General features: G+C 41.0%; 1 long non-coding RNA gene across 1 annotated transcript in view; it reads left to right on the forward strand.

Annotated features, from left to right (window-relative positions):
* Nucleotides 1–1,992: 1,992 nt before the first annotated feature.
* Nucleotides 1,993–11,545, forward strand: part of LOC105541070 — a 26,707-nt gene continuing 17,154 nt past the window's right edge. Inside the window, exon 1 of the long non-coding RNA XR_001006292.1 lies at nt 1,993–2,193. This is a non-coding gene — a long non-coding RNA (uncharacterized LOC105541070). The remainder of the gene's footprint in view (nt 2,194–11,545) is intronic.

The following is an 11,545-nucleotide window of genomic DNA, read 5'->3' on the forward strand; positions in this document are numbered from 1 at the left end:
AGCTTACTGCAACCTTGAACTCCTGGGCTCAAGTGATCCTCCTGCCTTAGTCTTCTGAGTAGTGAGGACTACAGGTGCATACCACCACACCCAGTTACATTTTAAATTTTTTGTAGAAATGGAGTCTCTTTATATTGCCCAGGCTGGTCTTAAACTCCTGGCATCAAGCAATCCTCCTGCCTTGGTCTCCCAAAGTGCTGGGATTATAGGCATGAGCCACTGTACTTGGCCCTAATTTAATCTTAATTACCTTGATAAGGCCCTGTCTCCAAATACAGTCACATTGGGAGCTAGGACCTCAACATAAAACTTTGGTGAGGGCACAATTCAGTCTGTAACAGACGTCCAGTGGGCACCTCATCTTCTTGGTGAACGGCAGTTCCATCCTTCCAGGTGCTCAGGCTGAAACCCTATACTCCCCTCTTTCTCGCTCGCTGCACATTTCAGTCCACCAGCAAATCCTGCTGTCTCTGCTTTAGAAATGTACGTGGATTCTAACTGCTGCTTTCTGCTTTCACTGCCATCACCCTGATCCAAACCATCATCATTTTAAAACTATATTAAGAAAATGGCCTTTTGTGGCCGGGTGCGGTGGCTCACACCTATAATCCCAGCACTTTGGGAGGCTAAGGCAGGCGGATCACGAGGTCAGGAGATCGAGACCATCCTGGCTAATGCGGCACGAGGTCAGGAGATCGAGACCATCCTGGCTAACGCGGTGAAACCCTGTCTCTACTAAAAATACAAAAAAATTAGCCAAGCGTGGTGGCAGGTGCCTGTAGTCCCAGCTACTCGGGAGGCTGAGGCAGGAGAATGGTGTGAACCCAGGAGGTGGAGCTTGCAGTGAGCCGAGATTGCTCCACTGCACTCCAGCCTGGGCAATAGAGCGAGACTCCATCTCAAATAATAATAATAATAATAATAATAATAATAATATAAAAAAAAGAAAATGGCCTATTGCACTGTCTCCTGTTTCTGCCTTTGGCCTTTAAAATCTTTTATCAATGTACCGGTAAGAGTAATCTTTCTAAAACTGAAGTCAGGCCATGTCACTTTCTGTTCAACCCCCTGCCACAGAAGACCCCGTCTCATTCTTTTAGTGGCCAGAAAAGCCCTGTGGGACACTTCTCTGATTGCCTGGTATTCTGCTGCTTGCTCCCACTACTCAGCCACACTATTCTCCTTGCAGTACCTTGAGGCACGTTCTTACCTCAGGGCCTTTGCATTTGCTGTTGCCTCCAACTGAAATGCTCTTGCACTGGATATTATGTGTTGTGCTTCTAACATCTTTGTCAGATGTCTGCTCAAATATGACATTTTCATCCGGGTATGGTGGCTCATGCCTGTAATCCCAGCACTTTGGGAGGCCAAGGTGGGTGGATCACCTGAGATCAGAAGTTTGAGACCAGCCTGGCAAACGTCTCTACTAGCCCATCTCTACTAAAAATACAAAAATTAGCCAGGCATGGTGGCGGGTACCTGTGATCCAAGCTACTCGGGAGGCTGAGGCAGAAGAATCGTTTGAACCTGGGAGGCAGAGGTTGCAGTGAGCTGAGATCATGCCACTGCACTCCAGCCTGGGCAACAGAGTGAGACTCCATCTCCAAAAAAAAAAAAAAAAAAAAAAAAAAAACATTTTCAGAGAGGTCCTCTTTGACTATCTTACAAAAAATAGTGCTCTCACTCTTGCTGTGCAAACTCGATTTCCTGTACCCTACTCTATGTATTTTTGAAGCAGTCATCACCATGTGATATACTCTTTCTACATTATTTTCTTGGGCATTTGCCTATTGTCACCCTTTCTCCCTACTACCATGTGACTCCATGAGGACAAACAATCTGTTATGTTCACTGGGGCATCTCCAGAACTTGCTGAAACCCAGTAGGTATTCAATAAGTTCTAGAGGGATGAATGAATGACTCCTCTCACTGTAAGGGAGTTTGGGATATGTAGTCTTTATCTGGGCACATTTCTACCTGTTCTCTTTGTAGGGGAGAAAGGGATGAGGATGTTGGATAAGCAGATCAGCATGTTCCCCAACATGTAAGGGAGTCATGTCGAGTTCTGCACTCTCCTTCTTGGTACGCATCCTCAGAATGCATCCTTTGCAGAAGCGGGAAGTGCTTGTTGTGCTTGCTGTGAGTCTTTGTGGACAGAGGCAGGATCATGCTGGCTAGAATCTAATGGACAAGGTAAGGAAATGTAAGCATTGAGGAGGGGTACGCATTTGTTGTATGAGGTTCGAGGAGGTCCTGCCTCAACGAAGAGGGTCACACAGACCCCTAGGAAGACTGGACTCTGTGCACTGGAGCTAGTGGGTCTCTGGAGATATGAGGATCACAGGCCTGATCTCCGGAGTGTGGCATGGAATGGTGCTGGGTGTGTATCTTAGTCTATTTTGTGCTGCTATAACAATAACTGAGATTAGGTAATTTATAATAAACAGAAATTTATTTTTTATGGTCCTGGAGTCTAAGTCCAGAATCAAGGGGTTGGCATCTCATGAGGGCTTCTTGCTGCATCATTACATGGCAGAAGGTGAGAGGGTAAGAGATAAAGTGCACACAAGAGAGGGAAGAACAAATGTGCTCCTCTACAGTGAACTCATTCCCACGATAATTAACGTACTTCCACAATCATGGCATTAATTCATTCATGAAGTCAGAGTCATCATGGCCTAATTACCTCTCCACAGACCTATCCCTTAGTACTGTTACAATGGCAATTAAATTTCAACATGAGTTTTGTAGGGAACATTCAAACATAGCAGCATGCCATTCTTCATGTTCACCTCTGAGCATACTCCCACCCTTGCTGTTTCCATCCTTGAGGCTTTGCCTTTCATCCCCAAGACTGACCTCAGCCCATACTCTATTGTAGCAATGCCAAAAATTGAGGTTTAAAGTCTCACTGAGTAATTCTTAACCAAAGATATATTGTAAACCAATAGTCACTGAATTCTACTTGCTCACCTGTGGATATTAGTTGGGTATGTAAGTTAGTGTTTGCTGCTTAAAATAGCAGCTGTTTATGAGCTCACAATTCTGTGGGTTTGCAATTTGGACTGGGATCAGTGGGGTGGTTCTTCTGTTCTCAGTTGGGCTCACACATTCAACTGCAGCCAACTTCTGTGTTGGCTGAGGCTGGCTGGTCTAGGTCCAGGATGGCTTGTCTCTACTTTGTGTGGTCCCTCATAGTTGGCAGGCTAGCACAGGCTTGTTTTCATGGCAGCCCCACAGGGCTCTGAGGGAGTAAATAAGAGCATGCATGGCTTATTGAGGCCTAAGCTCAGATCCCAAACTCCATAACATCTATTACATTCTGTTGGTCAAAGCAAGTTGTCACAAGGGCTAGTGTATGAACCACACAACTATGAGTGAGAAAGGAGAGAGATATTTCTTCATCCAGGGGCCTGTTTTTTGTAGCCCCTCAGTCTGCTCCTCTCTTTCCCAGCAGTAGTGGGTTCTGTGGAGAACTCTGCTTTCTGCCCTTGGACTAGACAGCTGTGTCTGTGAGCTCTGTGACCGTTTTTTCAGGCGGGCATCATAGAAGCTCTCAGAGACATGTTTTTGCTTAAAAGCCTTTTGATTTTCCTGGTCAGTTGTCAGAGTTGGAGCTTTTTGGCAAGGCTTCAGCCATTCATATCTAATCCTGTACACTGATTAATGGAGGTGGTTTCACTTTTATTGTCCCTCTGTGGCAGCCTGTCTCCCCAGTGGCTGGGACAGAAGCTGCTCACAGCTTTGTGGCTATTGATGGGCAGGGCCAGAGACATGCTGTGCTCATTCTAGGACGTGGTGGGGATGGACGTCCTATTGGCCAACAGTTTTAACTTTTCCTAACTGCCTCCCAAAGTATCATTTCCCTCATATTTATAAATTATATGATAAGACTCACTTTTGCTATCATCAGTTTGTCCCGCTACTGGACCATCAGCATACAAACATGCTATCATTTCTCCTATCTTAAAATGTTGATCTTCTCTTGACTCCATGTCTCTTTTCCCACTACTCTTCAGCGATGAACTCTTAAAAAATATAACTATACTCACTATCCCAATATGTGGGCTTCCATTTCCCCTTAAAGCTTCTCTGATCAGGACTCCTCCTCGCCTCCTCTGAAACTGCTCTTGGCAAGGTCAGTTGCTAAGGCCAATGGTCATTCTCTGTCCCTATCTGATTCTGCACAGGCAGTCATTTTCTCCTTGAGAAACTTTCCACTCACTTGGCCCTCTCCTCTCTTCTTGCTGGCTGGTTCATCCTCATTTCCCTGACCACTGAATATTGGAGGGCCCTAAGGTTCAGGCTCCAGGGCTTTCCTCTTTCTTATGTATGTCTCCTTAGTGATCTCATCCTGCCTCATGGGTTTAAACACCAGCTGTATGCCAGTGACTCTAATAATTACGTCTCCAATTCAGACCCTTTCTGGCCCTCAGACTCATAAATCCAACTAATTGTTCAACATCTCTGATTGGATGGATGCGTAACTAGCATCCTGAGTTTAGCATGTTCAAGTCTGAATCCTGGTGTGCCCCCAACCTCCTCCTCTCACTGTCAGTTAAAGGCAAGGTCATCTTGTAGGTTCTTGCCTGCAATCCTCTCTCTCTCTCTCTCTCTCTCTCTGTGTGTGTGTGTGCGCGCATGCACACACACACGTATATATATATAACTTTTTTCTTACACAAAAGTTGGCATACTGTATGCATTGTTCTGCATCTTGCTTGTCTCACTTAACAATATATTCTGGCGGTCCCTTCAGTTCAGAGAGATCTTCCTCATTCTTTTTACAGCTGCATCAGTATTTCATTGTATAAATGTACTATAATGTATTCAACCAACTAGAATAATACTTTAATACTTGATGAACATTTGAATTGTTTCCAGTCTTTTGATATTACAAATAAGGCTGCAATTAATGTCCTTGTATATATGTTGTTTTGTCCTTTGAAAGGATGCCTTCAAGGCAGGTTTCTGGAATTGTGGTTGGAGGAAGCTGTCAAAGGAATCTGAGCAGTTGCACAAGTTTTGTGTCCCAATGCAGCTGCAAGGGAGGGCATATTCGCCAATGCTCAATTTAGATATGGTGAAAAGGAAAAGGAGAAGGAAGAATCTCCCAGAGCATAGGGCCAAGGGCCTAAAAACAATAATCAGGGAGCACCGCCCCGCCCCCCTGCAGCCCACCACCCAGGGAGCAGACCTGGACCCAATCATGAAAAAGTTCCCATCTCTAGGGTGGGAAAGCCTTGCAATAGCTGCTCATCAGGATTTCCAAATTGCTAGAGTACTGCCTGTTCTGTTTTTATTATTCCCTTTTGGAACTGGCCTCTTGGCTCTGTTGAGTTCAACTATATCTTTATTGATTTTTCTATCTGCTGTGTGTAATAGAGGGGTATTGAAATCTCCAACTATAATAGTGGATTCATCTATTTTTCCTTGCAGTTCTATCAGTTTCTGCCATATGTATTTTGATGCTCTGTTGTTAGTTGCATACACATTAAGAATTGTTATGGCTGCTTGGAGGACTGACCGTCTTATTATTATGTAATGGTCCTCTTTATTCTTGATAATTTTCATTGCTTTGAAGTCTGCTATGTCTGAAATTAATGTAACTACTCCAGCTTTTTTTTTTAATTTTCCATTTTGTGGGTACATAGTAGGTGTATATATTTATAGGGTACATGAGATATTTTGATACAGGCATACCATGTATAATAATCACATAAGGGTAAATATATCCATCACCTCAAGCATTTATTCTGTCTTTGTGTTACAAACAATCCAATTATATTATTTTAGTTATTTACAATAAAAATATACAGTACATTATTGTTGACTGTAGTCACCCTGTTGTGCTATCAGATAGTAGCTTATTCTTTCTATCTAATTGTATTTTGTACCCATTAACCATCCCCTCTCCTATCTCTCCCACTATCCTTCCCAGCCTCTGGTAACCGTCATTCTACTTTCTATCTCTATGAATTGGATTGTTTTAATTTTTAGCTCCTACAAATAAGTGAGAACATGTGAAGTTTGTCTTTCTGTGCCTGGTCTACTTAACATAATGACCTCCAGTTCTATCCATGTTACTGCAAATGACAGGGTCCCCTTCTTTTATTATGGCCAAATAGTACTCCATCGTGTATAACTACCACATCTTCCTTATCCATTTGTCTGCTGATGAACACTTAGGTTGCTTCCAAATCTCAGCTATTGTGAATAGTGCTGCAATAAATGGGAATGCAAATATCTCTTTGATACACTGATTTCCTCATATTTTGGGTGTATACCTAGCAGGGGGATTGCTGGATTATATGATAGTTCTACTTTTAGTATTTTGGGGAACCTCCAAACAGTTCTCCATAGTGGTTGTACTAATTTACATTCCCGTCATCAGTGTGTGGTGGTTCCCTTTTCTTTACATGCTCACTAGCATTCATGATTGCCTAGTTTTTGCATAAAAGCCATTTTAGCTGGAATGAGATGACATCTTGTCATAATTTTGATTAGCATTTCTCTGACGATCAGTGATACTGAGCACCTACCTTTTCATATGCCTATTTGCCATTTGTATGTCTTCCTTTAAGAAATGCCTGTTCAGATCTTTTGGCCATTTTTAATTGGATTATTAGATTTTTTTTCTATAGAGTTGTTTGAGCTCCTTATATATTCTGGTTATTAATCCCTTGTCAAATGGATAGTTTGTATATATTTTGTCCTATTTTGTGGGTTGTCTTTTCACTTTGTGGACTGTTTGCTTCATTCTGCAGACGCTTTTTAACTTGATGTGATCCCATTTGTCCATGTTTTACTTTGCTTGCCTGTGCTTGTGGAGTATTACTTAAGAAATCTTTGTCCAGCCCAATGTCTTGGGGAGTTTCCTCAATGTTTCCTTTCTACACTTTCATAGTTTGAGGTTTTTTATATATACACTTGCGCGCGTGTGCGCGCGCGCACACACACACACACACACATACATATTGTTTTATTTTATTTTTGAGATGGACTCTCATTCTGTCACCCAGGCTGGAGTGTAGTGGCACGATCTTGGTTCATTGCAACCTCTGCCTCCCAGGTTCAAGCGATTCTGCTGCCTCAACTTTCCAAGTAGCTGGGATTACAGATGCGTGCCACCACGCCCAGCTAGTTTTTGTATTTTTAGTAGAGACAGCGTTTCAGCATGTTTCCCAGGCTGCTCTCAAACTCCTGGCCTCAAATGATCTGCCTGCCTTGGCCTCCCAAAGTACTGGAATTACAGGCATGAGACATCATGCTCAGCCTGAGGTCTTAGATTTAAGTCTTCACTCTATTTTAATTTTATTTTTATATATGGTGAGAGATACGAGTCTAGTTTTATTCTTCTGCATATGGATATCCAGTTTTCCCAGCACCATTTATTGAAGAGACTGTGTTTTTCCCAATGTAAGTTCTTGGCACTTTTGTAAAAAGTGAGTTCACTGCAGATGTAGATTTGTTGCTGGCTGGTTCATCCTCATTTCCCTGACCACTGAACATTGGAGGGCCCTAAGGTTCAGGCTCCAGGCCTTTCCTCTTTCTTATGTATGTCTCCTTGGTGATCTCATCCTGCCTGATGGTTCCATTGGTCTATGTGTCTGTTTTTATGCCAGTACTATGCTGTGCTATATACTCTGTACTATAATTTGAAGTCAGGTAATGTGATTCCTCCAGTTTTGTTCTTTTTGCTCAATATGGCTTGGCTATTCTGGATCTTTTGTGGTTCCATATAATTTTAGCATTTTTTTCTCCTAATTTTAATTTTTAAAAAAAATTTTGTATAGATGGGGTCTCACCATCTTGCCCAGGCTGGTCTCAAACTCTTGACCTCAGGCGATCCTCCTACCTTGGCTTCCTAAAGTACTGGGATTATAGGCGTGAGCCTCCATGCCCAGCCTGTTTTTTCTATTTCTGTGAAAAATGTCATTGGCATTTTGATAGGGATTACATTGAATTTATAGACTGCTTTGGGCAATATGAACATTTTCACAATATTGATTCTTTTAGTTCATGAACATGAAATATCTTTCCATTTTTTGGTGTCTTCCTCAATCTCTTTCATCAGTGTTTCATAGTTTTCATTGTAGAGGTCATTCACTTCTTTGGTTAAGTTAATTCCTAGGTATTTAATTTTATTTGTAGCATTATAAGTGGGATTACTTTCTTGATTTCTTTTTCAGATTATCTGCTGTTGGCATATAGAAATGCTACTGATTTTTGTATGTTGATTTTGTATCCTGCAACTTTACTGAATTTGTTTATCAGTTCTAATAGTTTTTTGGTGGATTCTTTATGTTTTTCCAAATATAAGATCATATCATCTACGAACAATGATAACTTTACTTCTTCCTTTCCTTTTTTTTTGAGACAGAATCTTGCTCTGTCACCTAGGCTGGAGTGCAGTGGCATAATCTCGGCTCACTGCAATTTCTGCCTCTCTGCTTCAAGCGATTCTCCCGCCTCAGCCACCCGAGTAGCTGGTATTTCAGGCTTCCACCACCACACCCAGCTAATTTTTGTATTTTTGGTAGAGACAGGTTTTCACCATGTTGGCCAGGCTGGTCTCAAACTCCTGACATCAAGTGATCTGCCTGCCTCAGCCTCCCAAAGTTCTGGGATTGCAGGCGTGAGCCACCATGCCTGGCCTTCCTTTCCAATTTGGATGCCCTTTCTTTCTCTTGTCTGATTGCTCTAGCTAGGATTTCCAGAACTGTGCTGAATAACAGTGGTGAAAGTGGGCATTCTTGTGTTGTGTTCCAGATCTTAGAAGAAAGGCTTTCCATTTTTCCCCATTCTGTGTGATACTAGCTGTGGATCTGTCATATATAGCTTTTATTGTGTTGAGGTACGTTCCTTCTGTGCCCAGTTTTTTGAGGGATTTTGTCATGAAGGAATATTGAATTTTATAAAGTACTTTTTCAGCATCAGTTGAAACAATCATATGGGTTTTTTCCTTCATTTTTTTGATATAATGTATTTCATTAATTTATTTGCATATCTTGTACCATCCTTGCCCATTTGGTCATGATGAATGATCAATGATGAATTTAGTGTGTTGTTGAATTCAGTTTGTTGATATTTTGTTGAAGATTTTTCCATCATTGTTCATCGGGGATATTAGCTTGTCATTTTCTTTTTTTGATGTGTCTTTGTCTGGTTTTGGTATCAGGGTAATACTGGCTTCATAGAATGAGTTTGTAAGTATTCCCTCCTCTATTTTTCAGAATAGTTTGAGTAGAATTGGTATTAGTTTTCTTTAAATATTTGATAAACTTCAGTAGGGAAGCCATCGGGTCCCTGGCTTTCCCTGGCTGGGAGACTTTTTAAATTTTCTTCTTAATTTCTTCATTGACCCACTGGTCATTCAAGAGCATATTGTTTAATTTTCATGTGTTTGTATAGTTTCCAAAATAACTCTTGTTATTATTTCTAGTTTTATTACATTGTTGTCTGGGAAGATTCTTTTTTTTTTTTAATTTTAAAGACGTGTTTTGTGGTCCAGTATATGGTCTATCCTTGAGAATAATTGGTGTACTAAGGAGAAGAATGAGCATTCTGCACCCATTGGAGGAAATGTTTTGTAAATATGCATTAGGTCCATTTGGTCTATAGTGCAGATGAAGTCCAATATTTCCTTGGTGATTTTCTGTCTGATAATCTGTACAGTGCTGAAAGTGGGGTGTTGAAGTCTCCAGCTATTATTGTAGTGAGGTGTATTTCTCTCTTTAGCTTTAATATTTGCTGTATATACCTGGACGCTCCAGTGTTGGGTGCATACATGCTTGCAATTGCTCTATCCTCTTGCTGAATTCACTCCTTTATTATTATATAATGACCTTCCTTGTCTCTTTTTATAGTTTTTGTCTTGACATCTTTTTTTTTTTTTTTTTTTTTAGATTAGGTCTCACTCTGTCACCTAGGGTGGAGTGCAGTGGTACTGTCTTGGCTCACTGCAACCTCTGCCTCCTGGGTTCAAGCAATTCTCCTGTCTCACCCTCCCAAGTAGCTGGGACTACAGGAATGTGCCACCATGCCTGGCCAATTTTTGTATTTTTAATAGAGACGAGGTTTTGTCATGTTGACCAGGCTGGTCTCAAACTCCTGACCTCGGGTGATCCACCCACTTTGGCCACCCAAAATGCTTGGGATCACAGTCATGATCCACTGTGCCTGGCCAGTGTTTGTCTTGAAATCTATGTTGTCTGATATAAGTGTAGCTACTCCTGCTGTCTTTTCATTTCCATTGGTGTGGAGTATCTTTTTCCATCCTTTTATTTTCAGTCTATGTGAGTCTTTATAGGTGAAATGTGTTTCTTGTAAGCAATAGATTTTTTTTTTTTAATTCATTCAGTCACTCTCTCTTTTGATTGGAGAGTTTAGTCCATTTACATTCAATGTGATTATTGACAGGTGAGGGCTTACTCCTGCCATTTTGTTATTTGATTTCTGGTTGTTTTGTGGTCTTCTCCTCCTTCTTTCCTTGATTTTGTCTTCCTTTAAGTGAAGGTGACTTTCTCTGGTGATATGTTTAATTTCTTGCTTTTGTATCTGTGGTATGTTTTTTGAGTTGATACCAAGAGGTTTGCAAATAATATCTTATAACCTATTATTTTAAACTGATGACAACTTAACACTGATTGCATAAACAAGGAAACAAACTAACAAACAAGCAAAGAGAAAACTAATGAAAACTCAGCAGTTTATCTTCATCCCTCTACTTCAACCCTCTACTTGTTGTTTCTATTTATATCTTACTGTGTTGTCTAGGTCTTGAAAAGTTATTGTAGTTATTACTTTTGATTGGCTCATTGTTTAGTCTTTCTACTCAGGATATAAGTAGTTTACCCAGCACAATTACAGTGTTATAATATTCTTTTCTTTTCTTTTTCTTTTTTTGCTTTTTTTTGTTTGTTTGTTTTTGGAGATGGAGTCTTGCTCTGTTGCCCAGGCTGGAATGTAATGGATGATCTTGGTTCACTGCAACTTCCATCTCCCAGATTCAAGCAATTCTCCTGCCTCAGCCTCCCAAGTAGCTAAGACTACAGCCATGTGCCACCACATCTGGCCAATTTTTGTAATTTTAGTAGAGTCAGTATTTCACCGTGTTGGCCAGGTTTGTCTCAAACTCCTGACCTCAAGTGATTCACCTGCCTTGGCCTCCCAAAGTGCTAGGATTACAGGTGTGAGCCACCACACCCGGCCTATTCTGTGCTTTTCTATGTAGTTACTATTCCCAGTGAGTTTTGTACCTTCAGATGATTTCTTATTGCTTATTAACATTCTTTTCTTTCAGATTGAAGAACTCCCTTTAGCATTTCTTATAGAACAGCTCTGGTGTTGATGAAATCCCTCAGTTTTTGTTTGTCTGGGATATTATTTCTCCTTTATGTTTGAGGGATACTTTCGCTGGATACACTATTTTGGGAGAAAAGTTTTTTCCATCAGCACTTTAAATATGTCATGTCACTCTCTTCTGGCCTGTAAGATTTCCACTGAGAAGTCCGCTGCCAGACATATTGGAGCTCCATTGTAT

This window comes from Mandrillus leucophaeus, unplaced genomic scaffold, assembly GCF_000951045.1.
Source record: "Mandrillus leucophaeus isolate KB7577 unplaced genomic scaffold, Mleu.le_1.0 Scaffold231, whole genome shotgun sequence".
Lineage (NCBI taxonomy): Eukaryota > Metazoa > Chordata > Mammalia > Primates > Cercopithecidae > Mandrillus > Mandrillus leucophaeus.